Source organism: Saccostrea echinata, unplaced genomic scaffold, assembly GCF_033153115.1.
Source record: "Saccostrea echinata isolate AGI-Se365-2 ecotype Australia unplaced genomic scaffold, CSIRO_AGI_Sech_v1 ptg000024l, whole genome shotgun sequence".
Taxonomy (NCBI): domain Eukaryota; kingdom Metazoa; phylum Mollusca; class Bivalvia; order Ostreida; family Ostreidae; genus Saccostrea; species Saccostrea echinata.
This window is the reverse complement of record NW_026889773.1, coordinates 533576-550011: the sequence shown is the minus strand read 5'-3', so window position 1 is coordinate 550011 and position 16436 is coordinate 533576. Positions and strand designations below refer to the sequence as shown.

General features: G+C 35.4%; 1 long non-coding RNA gene across 1 annotated transcript; it reads right to left on the bottom strand.

Annotated features, from left to right (window-relative positions):
- Positions 1-5108: 5108 nt before the first annotated feature.
- On the bottom strand, positions 5109-12211 carry LOC133191779 (uncharacterized). Its single transcript, XR_009721740.1, has 4 exons — positions 12048-12211; positions 9418-9518; positions 6428-6871; positions 5109-5197 (listed from the first exon to the last, which is right to left on the bottom strand). It is a non-coding gene; the product is annotated as an uncharacterized LOC133191779 (long non-coding RNA).
- Between the last annotated feature and the right edge of the window lie 4225 nt (positions 12212-16436).

Here is a 16436-nt window from a genome sequence, read left to right as displayed (position 1 = left end):
TTGAGAAGAAGATTTTTAAAGGTTTTCCCTATATATTCCCATGTAAAATTTTGATCCCCCATTGTAGCCCCACCCTACCCCCGGGGGTCATGATCTGAACAAATTTTAATCTACACTACCTGAGGATGATTCCATATCAATATGACTAATTGTGGCTATGTTGTTCTTGAGAAGAAGATTTTTAAAGATTTTCCCTATATATGTAAAAATTTGATCCCCCATTGTGGCCCCACCCTACCCCCGGGGGTCATAATTTGAACAAATTTGAATCTACACTATGTAATGAAGACTTCACATAAGTATAAACTTTTCTGGCTCAATGGTTCTTGAGAAGAAGATTTTTAAAAGATGACACCAAATTTTCACCAATTCTTAATTATCTCCCCTTGGAAGAGGGCGTGGCCCTTCATTTGAACAAACTTGAACCCCTTTTACCCAAGGATGCTTTGTGGCAAGTTTGGTTGAAATTGGCCCAGTGGTTCTGGAGAAGAAGTCGAAAATGTGAAAAGTTTACAGACGGACAGATGGACAGACAGACAGACAGACGGACTACAGACAAAATGTGATCAGAAAAGCTCACTTGAGCTTTCAGCTCAGGTGAGCTAAAAATCTCTTTCTTGAGAACAGCAGGATCAATTTAACTAGGATGAGCATTGTGACCCTTTTTTTTTTTTAAATTTGTGCATGCATTTATTCAACTGTTGATGTTAATCCATTTGAAGAGAGCAATAAAGTTTGATTTTGCACCTCATTTCAACAAAATACTGCATTAAAAAATCAGAACTGAAGATGCCTTTACTAGCATTTTTTAAGAGATTTAAATTGATACATTGTACACATCAAAATAATTGATATTTTCCAATGATTAAAAAATATCATGATCAGTTGTGTCAACATTAAGAAGATGAGTGAACAATTGATGGAGTGCAGAATGCCTATTGATTCTGATATACAAGAATTATATTCAATTTTTTAATTTAGTCTTTAGAGTTATGTTAACATTATTGTAATTTATGAATTTATGTGATAAACAAAATTTTTCTGATGAAAATTTTCTCAGCAAAATTATTCTGTTATTAATTTAAAAAGTGTGGTATTCATGGGGTTTTAACCTTAGCAATAAACATAGGTAATCAAAGATTACGAAGCTCACCTCGACGAAGGTTATCTATAAGTAAGGCAAATCTCACATCATATTTTTTCTAGTTAGTGCACATCCCAAGATCAATATCTATACAAGTTTGGTTTAAGAAGGACTTATAATTACTTGGAAATAGACCTGCTCAAAAAACTTTAACCTTGTCACTCATCTGGAAAATCTAGGTCAGATTCAGCATCCGAAGCAAGTGTGTAGTGTTCATCCCTAGATGCATCATCCATGCAAGTTTGGTCCAGGTAGGGCGTATAGTTACTTGGGAATGGACCTGCTCCAAAAACTTTAACCTGGTAACTCATCTGGAAATTCTAGGTCAGATCCAGCATCCGAAGCAAGTGTGGTAGTGTCCATCCCTAGATGCATCATCCATGCAAGTTTGGTTCAGGTAGGGCTTATAGTTACTTGGGAAAGGATCTGCTCCAAAAACTTTAACCTGGTCACTCATCTGGAAAATCTAGGTCAGATTCAGCATCCGAAGCAAGTGTGGTAGTGTCCATCCCTAGATGCATCATCCATGCAAGTTTGGTCCAGGTAGGGCGTATAGTTACTTGGGAATGGACCTGCTCCAAAAACTTTAACCTGGTAACTCATCTGGAAATTCTAGGTCAGATCCAGCATCCGAAGCAAGTGTGGTAGTGTCCATCCCTAGATGCATCATCCATGCAAGTTTGGTTCAGGTAGGGCTTATAGTTACTTGGGAAAGGATCTGCTCCAAAAACTTTAACCTGGTCACTCATCTGGAAAATCTAGGTCAGATTCAGCATCCGAAGCAAGTGTGGTAGTGTCCATCCCTAGATGCATCATCCATGCAAGTTTGGTTCAGGTAGGGCGTATAGTTACTTGGGAATGGACCTGCTCCAAAAACTTTAACCTGGTCACTCATCTGGAAAATCTAGGTTAGATTCAGCATCTGAAGCAAGTGTGGTAGTGTCCATCCCTAGATGCATCATCCATGCAAGTTTGGTCCAGGTAGGGGTTATAGTTACTTGGGAATGGACCTGCTCCAAAAACTTTAACCTGGTCACTCATCTGGAAAAATCTAGGTCAGATCCAGCATCTGAAGCAAGTGTGGTAGTGTCCATCCCTATATGCATCATCCATGCAAGTTTGGTTCAGGTAGGGCGTATAGTTACTTGGGAATGGATCTGCTCCAAAAACTTTAACCTGGTCACTCATCTGGAAAATCTAGGTCAGATTCAGCATCCGAAGCAAGTGTGGTAGTGTCCATCCCTAGATGCATCATCCATGCAAATTTGGTTCAGGTAGGGCCTATAGTTACTTGGGAATGGACCTGCTCCAAAAACTTTAACCTTATCACTCATCTGGAAAATCTAGATTAGATTCAGCATCCGAAGCAAGTGTGGTAGTGTCCATCCCTAGATGCATCATCCATACAAGTTTGGTCCAGGTAGGGCGTATAGTTACTTGGGAATGGATCTGCTCCACAAACTTTAACCTGGTCACTCATCTGGAAAATCTAGGTAAGATCCAGCATCCGAAGCAAGTGTGGTAGTGTCCATCCCTAGATGCATCATCCATGCAAGTTTGGTCCAGGTAGGGCTTATAGTTACTTGGGAATGGATCTGCTCCAAAAACTTTAACCTGGTCACTCATCTGGAAAATCTAGGTTAGATCCAGCATCCGAAGCAAGTGTGGTAGTGTCCATCCCTAGATGCATCATCCATACAAGTTTGGTTCAGGTGGGGCGTATAGTTCCTTGGGAATGGACCTGCTCCAAAAACTTTAACCTGGTCACTCATCTGGAAAATCTAGGTCAGATCCAGCATCCGAAGCAAGTGTGGCAGTGTCCATTCTAGATGCATCATCCATGCAAGTTTGGTCCAGGTAGGGCTTATAGTAACTTGGGAATGGGACTTGCTCCTAAAACTTTAACCGGGACGCCGACGCCAACGCCGGGGGTATAGCATAAGCTCATCTCGACTTCGTCGAGGTGAGCTAAAAATGATAAGTATCAATTTCCTTTGAGACTAACACACTAACCACTATGCTACACGAATGCATTTAAATCATGTTTGTGATATGACCCTAAATGGACTCCAAGTATTTCTCGAAAAAGATACAAATGTTGTGTCATAATAGTGTATTTTTAAGAGGTAGTGGGTCTTTGCTCCATGTTTTTGTTCACCATGAAATGTACGGTCAAATCTTGTTATCTTGAACTTGATGGGACCGAAGAAAAACTTTGAGATATCCAATGATTCGAGATATCGAGGGTAAAATAAGTGATTGGGACTTCCAAATCAGTTCGATATATCCATGATATTTGAAATATTTTGGTGTTGGAGATACCGAAGTTCAACTGTATATTTTAACATAAACTTTGAGGATAAACTTTCAAAAAAATGAAGCAAAGACCCACTCATATTGAAAAATTGTGTAATAGTATGAGATAATAAAACCTTTTGCCCTCCTTATTGTGTGTTTGCTATTTTATAAGCAATAATTTCAATCTTTGTAAGATTTTTGCAAATTGTGGAGATTTAACATAAAGTATACTTTAATGTTAGATGAAGTATCAAAGGAAATTTTGCTATAATTGAGATTTAATTTTTTAACCTTCATGTTTGTTGTACTATAGGCATTTCTCTTGTCAATTTGTCTGTCCATCCTCTTTGGCATACATTCAGTAATGTCAATATACAATATAATACCAAAACTTTTCCTCTGCTTTTAAGGGCTTGGAACCTTCTGCTTGAAAAAACATACAAATATGTTTATTCAAGCAGGCAGCATTAAAAGTTCTGTGCTTTTTTGTTCTGCTCTTCTTTTTTTTTAATATATATTTTTTTCAAATCTTTTTTTTTTTTGTTTGTTTTTCTTTCTTTCTTTTTTTGTTCTTTTTTTTTTTGTTTTTCTTTCTTTTTTTTTGTTTTTTGTTTTTGTTTTTTTTTTTCCCCTTTTTTGTGTTGTTTCTTTCTTTTTTTGTCTTTTCTTGTTTTCTTTTGGCTTTTTTTTTTGCACAAAACTTGCCAATTAAATCAGACATTCACAATTCACTATTTTACATAAACAAATCACAATTTAAATTAACAAATCACAATTTAAGATTAACAAATCACAATTCATGTTACAAATCATAATTTCACATCAAATTTCTCATCAATTACTTTTACTGCATATTTAGTCACATCAGTATATAAGGCATTCAATTTCACAATATTAAGCTAATAATCAGAATCAACTATACAAATTATTACTGGTACAGTAGCTGACAGAATTACATTCCAGGAATACTAATTTAATATTTAACAATCATTACATCTGCAACATGTATGATTTTTTGATTTTAGATAAAATAAAAACAGATTATTAAAGACAAAGCAGCCTACAACTAGTTGCGTTTTCAACCTCTCCTCCCCAGGCCAGCCTGGCAACCGTAGCGGCCAAGGATCCACGAAGTTCCAACCAGTAATGCCCCAGGGTATCGACAAGGCCTACTAAACAACTAGCTTTCAACTACTTCATCTAAACATTTTATAATATAAAATATTATAAACAAAATAAAATAACATTAGAGCAAAACAATAGATAACACAAGATTTTTACACTGGCACAGAGAAAAAGAATGGGGTCAGTGTGGGAGGAAGCCGGAGCACCCGGAGAAAACCCACGTGTCTGAGTGGGCGACCCCATACCCTCCTATGACTCAGACACCCATTTCCAAAACAAATGTTTTAAACAGAATTTGTTTTGGATTAAAAGAAATTATAACATTTTAAACTGGATGTGCTTGTGTGTACTTCACAGATCTGGCTTTCTGCATGGTCATCTTTGTCTTTCTCCACATGCGATCACAAGGATATGCCTCTTCAGTACTTTTATTTTCTGTCAATGAATGATAAAAAAAAGGTAATTGACCATAAGGACCAATGAAGTAAAATGAAGAACAGAGTTTTATAGAATGGCATAACTGAGTAAATTATTCAAATACCTGAGGGCTCCTTGTAATTTAAAATGTCAAGCACACCAACACGACTTCATCTAAGTCTCCTGGGTACTGTCACCAACTCATAAAGCACACTATAAAATAAAAGTTAATACTTCAGCATCTATGCAAGTACGAGGGTTGTTAAAAAAGTTCGCAGACACATTGATTTAGGGAAAATCTATTGTTTACTGTGAAGTATGACTTATGTCTGATTAAATTCCTATCTTTTGTTTATTAGTATGTAAAACAATCAGGTCCATTTACTAAAAAATTTGAAAATTTACAATTTTTACTATGCAGTCATAGGAATCACGGAGCAATCACTTGACGTTAAGTGACGTACGTGACAATCAGATTTCAAAACCGTTAAGCTTTTTCAAAGTTCCAAATATCTTTCATTTCTTTGGACTTTTCTTGTCTTTTTTCTACTTAGAAGTTAAATAACTATATCAAGACATGTTACTTTTCATCTATAATGTCTTTTGTGCTGTTTCGGAAATTAGTGAAAATTTAAAATAATAGTCTACGCAGTTAAGAGATCAGGTATGGAAACAATGCAAAATCCATAGGCGCAATGTCCTTGCGGTAAGTGGGGTAATGAGGTATCGATGGAGTTGATTATTAAAAATGTTAATCATTCCATTCTTATAAAGCTACTACATTTTGAATACTTTTGTCCTTTGTACATGTAGGCAATTTCCAGCAGCTTCTAGAAGCATTTTAGTTTATTTTAGACATTTTCCTGTCTGCACACATTATTTTTAGTAGTTCGGTGCTCCATGACGTTCCATGACATTCCCATTATTGGTTTTGTTTTTACACGTTGATTATTTATAAATGGCTATAAAACAGTCATACACCCTCCAATTTAATTCAATAATTTCGGCAAGTGACCTTTCATGAATACTGTAGCGACAGGTAAAATATCATAATTCTTTCTGCACTATAACTGTGCAATTTTTTATTTCAATAAAAAGTCTATGTACTGTTAACGTGCGAAAAAGTAGCATGCTCCGTGAAGCATGTTTTACCAAAATAATATAGCTGTATATTTTTTAAGGATTACCAGAAAACATCAAATCTTTGTATATTTATTGGAAAATAGGTAAAGTTTTTATCTGGAGAGTTTAACCGGTTTCATGGAAAAAGCGCACTCACAATAGAACTTGTCCGCGAACTTTTCTAACAACCCTCGTATAAACAGAAATTAATAAAAGAACAGACATATCTAAGTTAAATATTATATAGCTCTAAGAGATATTCTTTTGCTGTACTTTTTCAAAAAAAGATGTTGGATCATAATGATTATATATGTCACGTACCTGATCAGTGACAGTTCTCCACAGTGATTAGTCTTGCTTTTGGGGAGGTCATCATCCATCAGTCTTGTCTTTTCCAGGTTTTTCCACCAATGTAGCTGCTCATTTCAACATCTTAGAGGGTCAACAACCATCAACCTTGCCTTTTCCAGGTTTTTTCACCGATTCATGTCTGGCTATAACTGCTATTTCCACATCTTGGAGGGTCAACATCCATCAGTCTTGCCTTTTCCAGGTTTTTCCACCAATTCATATCTGACTATGGCTGCTTATTTCCACATCTTGGAGGGTCAAAATCCATCAACATTGCATTTTCAACCAGTTGTTTCTACCAATTCCTGTTAGGCTTCAAATGCTTTTTTCACATTGTCCAAAATAACTTTATGAACACCATTCTTGGAAGTCTCCTCTTCAACCTGCCAGATGGATTATGATTATCTCATTTGCCTAAAAGAAAGAGAAAAGGGGGGTCAGTGTGGGAGGAAGTCGAAATACCCAAAGAGATTTAACCCATGTGTCCGAATTGGGCGACCCCATACCCATTTGTGTAATTGGACAACCTTTACAAAAATGTTTTTTAAAATGGTTTTTGATGTTGCTAGAATGCATTTATATCAGTGCTTTGAAGGTTTGGATATTTAAGCTTGTCCTGCTTTTCCATACATTATCTCAAGAATGTGCTCCCTTAAATTTGGGGCTCCCTCTTATTTTCTGTAAATGAATGAAGCAAGAAGTAATTGTCAGGTTATAAAAAAAGCAAGAGGCACAAGCATGAGTATAATGTAACTCTGTAAAGGATCCATAGACTGAATATAAAATAAAACAACAAAAGCTAAAAAATGAAGCTATGTTGCCCAAAATCAGGAGAAAAAAAATAATCAGGAATCAGCAAAATAATTTAGTGCTCTGAGTAACATACCTTACAAGTTGATCTATTTATCTGACTGCACTTTCCCCCATTTGACACTATCCCCATGCAGATTAAATAAAACACTATTTCTTGAACACTGATAGTAAACAAATCTCATTCCCTCTCAACATTAACCTCATTTAGTCTTTGAAGAACATTTAATGTACAAATATTTTTTGTCCAATTTTTATTTATGTATTGTTTACAAGTCCTCCTGACCACTAAAAACTATGAAAGTACTTTTCGTATTAAATATTATAAAAATTCTTGTAGAATTCTGTTATTCAATTGACCTTTCAATTACAATATTTAAGGTGATTAATTATCATAGATGAACAGAAAAGAGCAATAACTTCTGTCAGTAGAATACTAGTACAAAGAGGTAAAGCACACTTAGTAAATGGCATGGCCTACAATACAGCACATTTACAACCATCCAAAATATTTCAATATTTTATGATACAGTGGAACTTTGATATTTTGACGATTGATATCTCGAAGACCATAATTATGTCAAAGTAATTTGGAAGTACCAACCACTTATTATTTAAGTGTTTTGGCCCTGATATCTCAAATTCCCAGATATCTCAAAGTTTTTTCTCAGTCCCATTGAGTTCGATATAACAAGGTTCAACTGTATTTAGTAAATCTAGCTATAAACAAATACAAATTATACCATTAAATGGCAAAAAATAGTCATAATCATCTCAAAATCAATGAAATTTACAGAATTTGCATACGATATATGGAGAACTATCAAGTGAGCATTATAAAAAAAAAAGAGATTTACGTATTTGATCCAACTTAAACCAGAGACATCTTAAAGGGGTTATGTTCTTTTGATGTTATATAGCATACAGTTATATTAAAATCTTTGGTTTAACTTGGTCTTCATATTAAAAATTGATTATATACATGTACCTCAGTTATCCTATTAAGACTCTATCTTGGTGCTATATATACTCAATAGACACCTGCTTTGTTACTAGTCTGCTAGTCTAGTGTTGTTGGCTGATATGTTTTTGTGTTTGAGGTCTCGGTTCAAATCTGGTAAAAATTCCCTTCTTCATTACAACTTTATATATTCTGTTTGCTTCTAAATGCACAGGGGCAGAGAAGAATTTCAAAAAAAAAATAATGCAATTTCACCATAGATCCATTACAAAGCCCCACCCTAACACCATAGTTTCTGACCATAGGGCAAAGAAATTCGCAAGAGGCACCTTGCTCATCATAACTATGCACTTAGTATGTTGCTCTTTACCCACGGGCAGAGAAGATTTTGAAAGAACTAATGCATTTTCACTATCTTAATTATGAATAGAGCTCTGCTCCAACACCAAAACCCCTGAACCATGCAGAGGCCACAAGTTCAGAATTCTTAAACCAGCACCCTTGCTCTTCATACCTATGCACTTAGTTTATCTGCAAAATACCTAGGGGCAGAGAAGACTTTCAAAGAAATAATGCAGCTTCACTATGTATTGAAAATAGCCCTTCAGCCACCCCCCCCCCCCCCTTCTTATAAAATTGAACTAACTCTCAGGGGCCACAAATTTCACAATTTTTTAAGAGGCACTCTTGATCATCATAACCATGCACTTTATTTATTTGCCAAATATCTAGGAGCAGAAAAGTTTTTTAAATAATAATGCATTTTACCTATAATCAATAGAGCCTCCCTCCTGCAGAATCCCTGACCCCAAGACCACAAATTTCACAATTTTGGAAGAGGCACCCGTGCTCATCATAATTATGCCAACAGTTTGACTGCTTGATGTCCAGGAGTAAAGAACCTTTTTAAAGATAACACTAATTTTGATGGTTTAATTTAGCCTCACCCCTAAGCCCCTAAGGCCCAGAGTGGCAGGGGCCATGAAATTCATATTTTTATTCCCCTTCAATCATAGCTGGATATTCTGTGCCAAAATTGGTTAAAATAGGTTTAGCCCTTCTAGAGAAGAAGTGAAAACGTTAAAATGTTAACACGACTGATGAGGACAGACAAATAGCAATAGGTCACCTGAGTCACTTAGGTGACCTAAAAATTACAAAAATAGTAATCAAGGTAACTTTGCCATACCTGAATGGTCCACATTCTTGATAATGTCATCAAGCAAATCACAGCAAGCCCACAAGATCTGCTTAATTCCCAGTACTTTGAATGGTCTCCAAATCTTCAAACTTTAAAGAAGAGGAAACACACGCTATATAGTATCCACTAGAACAAAACAGAAAAATGAGAAAAACTATTGACACCCCAAGGAAAACCATTGTCAGCGAAGGTTGAAAGTGCTTTTCACAGGGGTGTCAATTTAAACTATACTCTCAAAAATTGTGCAGTTTATTTTTTATACTGATTGTCTAATTGATATAGGATGTCAGCAAAATTGAAGATCGTTGTTAAGTTCAGAAAGTTTTCAAACTCCCTGCTTCTGTTTTTCTCAATAAGAAATTTAAGCTTTGAAGATTAGCCTATCTCTTTGTTTGTTTGATACTTATAACAGAGTCCCTTTATCATCACAAGTTTGTTATTTCTGCACTAGCTTGCAAGCATGCTTTTATGGTCTGTTGTTTGTTGTTTTAAATCAAGCTATAACGGGAATGGACGCAAGCTTTATGATTGATGTCAAGTTTATTTGGCTTCTTTCAAATGCACAGGTGACATCTTGAGAATTCTACCATACATGCATAATTTACATGCATGTGACATTATTGTTAATTGTTGTCAAGTGTTGCTAATGCTGAGGGTAACATTATATAAATGTTGCATGTAGTTGAGTGTAACATTGAAAATTTTCACCCCAAGAAAACCAAAATTGGCTGCACCTCGGTCGACAGTGGTTTTCAAGGGGTGAAAATTTTCAATGTTACACTCAACTACATGCAATATTTATTATATCATACTGAATGTTTTATACAAATACATATAATAGTGAACTGTGTGTGCATAAATTCTGGGCAGTCACTATGTTTTGGAATATCACCCGTCGTCAAGCAATGTTAACTGTTGCTACGCTGGAGGGCGTGGCTTCATCATTCAGCGGGTAATAGTGTTTTTTCACAAATGTTTCTCGACAAATCAGATTCAACTAATTTACATGACAGTATAATATTACAAATTGTTAAATGTGTCTTAAAACCAATCAGATTTTAGTATACAACATGACGTACAGACTATAATGAAAAAAATGTCAAACATGAACTGAAATTTGATTAGAATTTCACAGCTTAAACAACTTATATCAGATGTATCATTCTGGGGTCTTATATCACTTTCATCTTATATCACTTTCAACAGTAAACACTCATTGATGAAGCATTAAAGTCAAATATTTGTGCACTGAAGCCTCTGAGCAGGGAATTCTGCAAGCAAGGTGTGCATCAGGTCACATAGTGTTAACATGATAGCACAGCCTGTATTTATAGAATGTGACACAGACAGGCCTTGGAAGGCTCATTGAAAAACACATATTTTAAGCAATCTTATTAAGTCAAAAGAAGAACATGGGAGAAAATGCATTAACATTAATGTTCAATATTTGTTTTAAAAAAATCTTCACTTCTCTTTACTTTGTGTTTGTTAAAGTGTTTGAGTTAACTGTCTCAATAGTATGTAGAGTATATGCACCGTGTTTCTTAGCATAAATTTTAATTTGGGTGTGAAGAGTCAGAATGTCTGGTTGAATGTACACCATTACAAAAGCTTAGGCTACTGCTGAATGACTTCAAGCTATGCAACGTACCGGCTAAAAATTCAGTCTGCTAGTTAACTTGACCTTGTTTAAAAGATTTTTTTCATTGATGTCAATTGTCAAAAACACATTTAAAGTACAGTACTGGTAAGAGTATGTCCAAGAATTGCAAGATGTCTTTGACTGCTTGGTTTCAGAGTCTTACACAAGTAAAAGCCAATCTTTCCATTTATTTTTAAACTCATTTACACATGTGTATTTGATTACTTTTTGTTGTACTACATTTCATTGCATATAGTATGTTTTAATGTATCCAAGCAATCCTTATAATGTCAAAACCTCATTACCACATTTAGTTCTGTATATAAAAGATTAAATATTTTTAACAATACTTAAGTCCTTTTTGAATATTGGGCTTGAAAGTACATGTACAACTATCTCTTGGAAACTATATATTCTGAGCTTCACAGTTCCTGAACCTTCTGGCATTCCCAATGTGGGAATCCCATGAAATAATATGAAAAATTGTTTCCTCACATGTCTGAGAAGCTACACAATTTATGTCCTGTTCACACAGATTCGATTTAAATGCAAGTTACAGTGAATTAAATCTGAATCGCATTCACACAGAGAATTTCATGAGAATTAGTTTAATTCGAATTAATTAACTGCCATAAAATTATTTCGCATTAGCTTCATATGAACGCCAAGCAAAGCTAATTTGAATGAAATTCTGGTGCATGCATAATAGCAAAATTAAGCCACCTGCCACAATATGTCATTGGTTGATAATTCAGTACTTACACTATTTTTTTTAGTGAAAAACAAAGAAAAAATAAGTTTATCACTAAACATCTGTACAGACACTACGATATTATGTCAAACACTGGAAATTTCAAACCCATTATATAACACTTTATTTTTAGCTAAGATATGTTAATTTATTCTGAATTATAGGCCATATAATTTGGATCTATTTATCAATAAGAAAATCTTGGATCATGATTATGTTACATACCTGATCAGTGTCAGTTATCTACTGTGAAAAGTCTTGAAAGGGGGGGGGGGTTAACATCCATCAGGTTTGTCTCCTCCATTTGTTTCCACCAAGTCCTGTTGGCTGCAGCTGCTGTTTCCACATCTTGGAAGATCAACATCCATCAGCCTTGCCTCCTCCAGTTGTTTCCACCAAGTCCTCGCCCCAAGACCATAAACTGAGACGGAGTCAGAATTTTTATTTTCAATATCTTGAGTTTCATATCTAATGTATTTGCTAAAACATTACCAGTTTTGTATAGCATTTGAATTCAAACATATGGTGGCATTTTTGTCTCATAATCAAAATCATTCAAAAGTTATTTTGGTTTGAAATTTTGACTGAAGTCTATTCTCAGTTTATGGTCTTGAGGCCTGTTGAGAGCAGCTGGTGTTTCCACATCTTGGAAGATCATTGTTCATCAGGTTTGCCTCAACATTCATCAGCCTTGCCTCCTGCAGTTGTTTCCACCAAGTCCTTTTGGATGGGGCTGCTGTTTCCACAATACGGAAGATTAACAACCATCAGCTTTGCCTCCTACAGTTGTTTCCACCATGTCCTGTTGTCAGCATCTGCACTTTTTCAGAGTCAATATCCATTAGCCTGTAGGAAATATCTTCCATGCTTACAGGGCTCCAGTTTTGATCTGCCAGATAGTTCTTCAAGTGCCTTTCTCAATCTCTTATCCTGGAAGGGGCAAAAAGGGGTTATGAATACTTACACTTTAACAAAAAAATCAACTTAAGGAAAAAAAATTTATCATTCTGCATAAAAGATCTACTATCTTGAAGAAGGGGATCTCTGATTAAGTGCAGTGATATGGACTGAGCTTGATGGGGAAAATTTTTCTATGAAAAGATGGTGGGAGAAACATAAAGGACAAAGGTATGGCCCTTGTTTGATATAAAAATCGAAATGCAGTTAAAATTAATAACTGTAAGTGATGCTTGTTTTGTATTGATTTAAAGTGTATTAATGGAAGCTACAAGAAAATGAAAAATTAGGAAATTCCTCAATTCTGATGAAATTTCATCAGATTTCTGTGATTTCTATACATGATGTGTATCTGATATCAGTGTATGATATATGTAAATTTTAATAGACTGTGAAGCTTGGAAACAAAATGGCTCTTAAAATTATTACACAAATGAGTATCATTCAAACCAATTTTATATAACACTTTATTTGTAGCTGTGTTGATTTAATTATTCTAAATTGAAGCCATTGTAATTTGGTATTTTTTATCAATAAGATGATCATTGATCATGATTATGTCACATACCTGATTAGGCAGTGTCAGTTATCTACTGTAAAATGTCTTGAAAGGGGTGGGGTTAATATCCATCAGACTTGTCTTCTCCATTTGTTTCCACTAAGCCCTGTTGGCTGCAGTTGCTGTTTCCACATGATTCTTGGAAGATCATTGTCAATCAGGCTTTTGTATTCCAGTTGTTTCCACCAAGTTCTGTTGGCTGCAGTTGCAGTTTCCTCATCTTGGAAGATCATTGCCTATCAGGCTTGCCTCCTGCATTTGTTTCATCCAAGTCCTGTTGGCTGCAGCTGCTGTGTCCACATTTTGGAAGATCAACATCCATCAGACTTGCTCCTCCAGTTGTTTTCACCAAGTCCTGATGGGTGCAGCTACTGTTCCTACATCTTGGAGATTCATTGTCCATCAGGCATGCATATTCCAGTTGTTTCCACCATGTCCTGTTGTCTTTTTTAATTAAAACTGAAAGAGAGGTAGCTTTTTGAAAAATTATTTACAGATGTACAGACAGACAAGGGACACCTTCTTATGCATTAGCTCTTCTAGTCTCTGACCAGTAGAGCTAACACATTGGCCATTGCCAAGAAAAGCTACACAATATCAAGCATTATTTTCTTTATTATCGAAAGATGAATCAAGTCAATTAGCACAGTTTTACTTTTTTCAGGAACATTTTAAATCATCAAACAATACTAGTGATGCATTATTTAAGTTATTTTCTAACTCTGAATTTTTGATTAATTCAATACTTTCTGTTACATTTTACCTTGTCTTGCTTAAGAATATTGCTTATTCCTCTGCAACTTTCAAGCTTTGTCCAACCATAAAATAAAGCTGTAAAAAGAACCAATATAATTAGATAATAGGCCCTCAATCAGGTCAGAAGTTTCAGTTGAAACACAAGGTTTCAACACTTCAAGTCTTTTATATCCACCATGTCCAATGTAGATACCACTGCAAAATACAACAAAGAACATTAGACACATACTTAATACTGATACCATAACTAATAACTAATACTGGCATACCAATAACAAATAACTAAAACTGATAACAATAACAAATAACTAAAACTGATAACAATAACAAATACCTAATATTCATACCAATAACAAATAACTAAAACTGATAACAATAAGAAATAACTAAAATTCATACCAATAACAAATAACTAAAACTCATAACAATAACAAATAACTAAAACTCATAACAATAATGAATAACTAAAACTAATAACAAAAACAAATAACATAATCATAACAACAACAAAATTATACTAATAAGAATTATAGCAAATTAAACACTTAACTTACTAAACTAACATAACAAATAACAAACAAAACTTGAATAAACAAGTGTCTAACAAAAAAAACCTATTGTAACAAATAACTTATAGCAAGAACAGAACTAACAAAACAATGTTAGATAAATAATATTATCTAAAATTTAACAAAAAAATTACAACTAACAACACCAACAAAGCAAAAACTAAAACAAATAACTAAAATAACAAAAAAACCTAACATAAACATAATAATACCCCCCCCCCCCTCCAGCGTTGTTGGGATGCTGTTCCAATCCAATATGCCCAGCCGCCTCCAAGTCCTTATTCCACCATCTCCAACGATGAAGTCCCGGAAAAGAGAAAACAGAGAAGATTAGACAAACAAAAAACAACAAAACAAAAAATCTATTACAAGAGATGTGCTGAGAATGGGGGAGGGGAGGGAAATGTTAGTACTTAGTGGGAGTGCCAAAATAATAATGAAACGATCTTACCTCTACTATTTCTTAATGACTAAGAAATACCTCCATTCCAGCGTTGTTGGGATGCTGTTCCAATCCAATATGCCCAGCCGCCTCCAAGTCCTTATTCCACCATCTCCAACGATGAGGTCCCGGCAAAGAGAAGACAGAGAAGATTAGACAAACAAAAAACAACAGAACAAAAAATCTATTACAAGAGATGTGCTGAGAGTGGGGAGGGGAGGGAAATGTTAGTACTTAGTAGGAGTGCCAAAATAATAATGAAACGATCTTACCTCTGCTATTTCTTAATGACTAAGAAATACCTCCATTCCAGCGTTGTTGGGATGCTGTTCCAATCCAATAAGCCTAGCTGCCTCCAAGTCCTTATTCCACCATCTCCAACGATGAGGTCCCGGCAAAGAGAAAACAGAGAAGATTAGACAAACAAAAAACAACAGAACAAAAAATCTATTACAAGAGATGTGCTGAGAGTGGGGAGGGGAGGGAAATGTTAGTACTTAGTAGGAGTGCCAAAATAATAATGAAACGATCTTACCTCTGCTATTTCTTAATGACTAAGAAATACCTCCATTCCAGCGTTGTTGGGATGCTGTTCCAATCCAATAAGCCTAGCTGCCTCCAAGTCCTTATTCCACCATCTCCAACGATGAGGTCCCGGCAAATAGAAAACAGAGAAGATTAGACAAACAAAAAACAACAAGACAAAAAAACTATTACAAGAGATGTGCTGAGAGTGGGGAGGAGAGGGAAATGTTAGTACTAAGTAGGAGTGCCAAAATAATAATGAAACGATCTTACCTCTGCTATTTCTTAATGACTAAGAAATACCTCCATTCCAGCGTTGTTGGGATGCTGTTCCAATCCAATAAGCCCAGCCGCCTCCAAGTCCTTTTTCCACCATCTCCAACGATGAGGTCCCGGCAAAGAGAAAACAGAGAAGATTAGACAAACAAAAAACAATAGAACAAAAAAAACTATTACAATAGATGTGCTGAGAGTGGGGAGGGGATGGAAATGTTAGTACTTAGTAGGAGTGCCAAAATAATAATGAAACGATCTTACCTCTGCTATTTCTTAATGATTAAGAAATACCTCCATTCCAGCGTTGTTGGGATACTGTTCCAATCCAGTAAGCCCAGCCGCCTCCAAGTCCTTATTCCACCATCTCCAACGATGAGGTCCCGGCAAAGAGAAAACAGAGAAGATTAGACAAACAAAAAACAACAAAACAAAAAAACTATTACAAGAGATGTGCTGAGAGTGGGGAGGGGAGGGAAATGTTAGTACTTAGTAGGAGTGCCAATATAATTATGAAACGATCTTACCTCTGC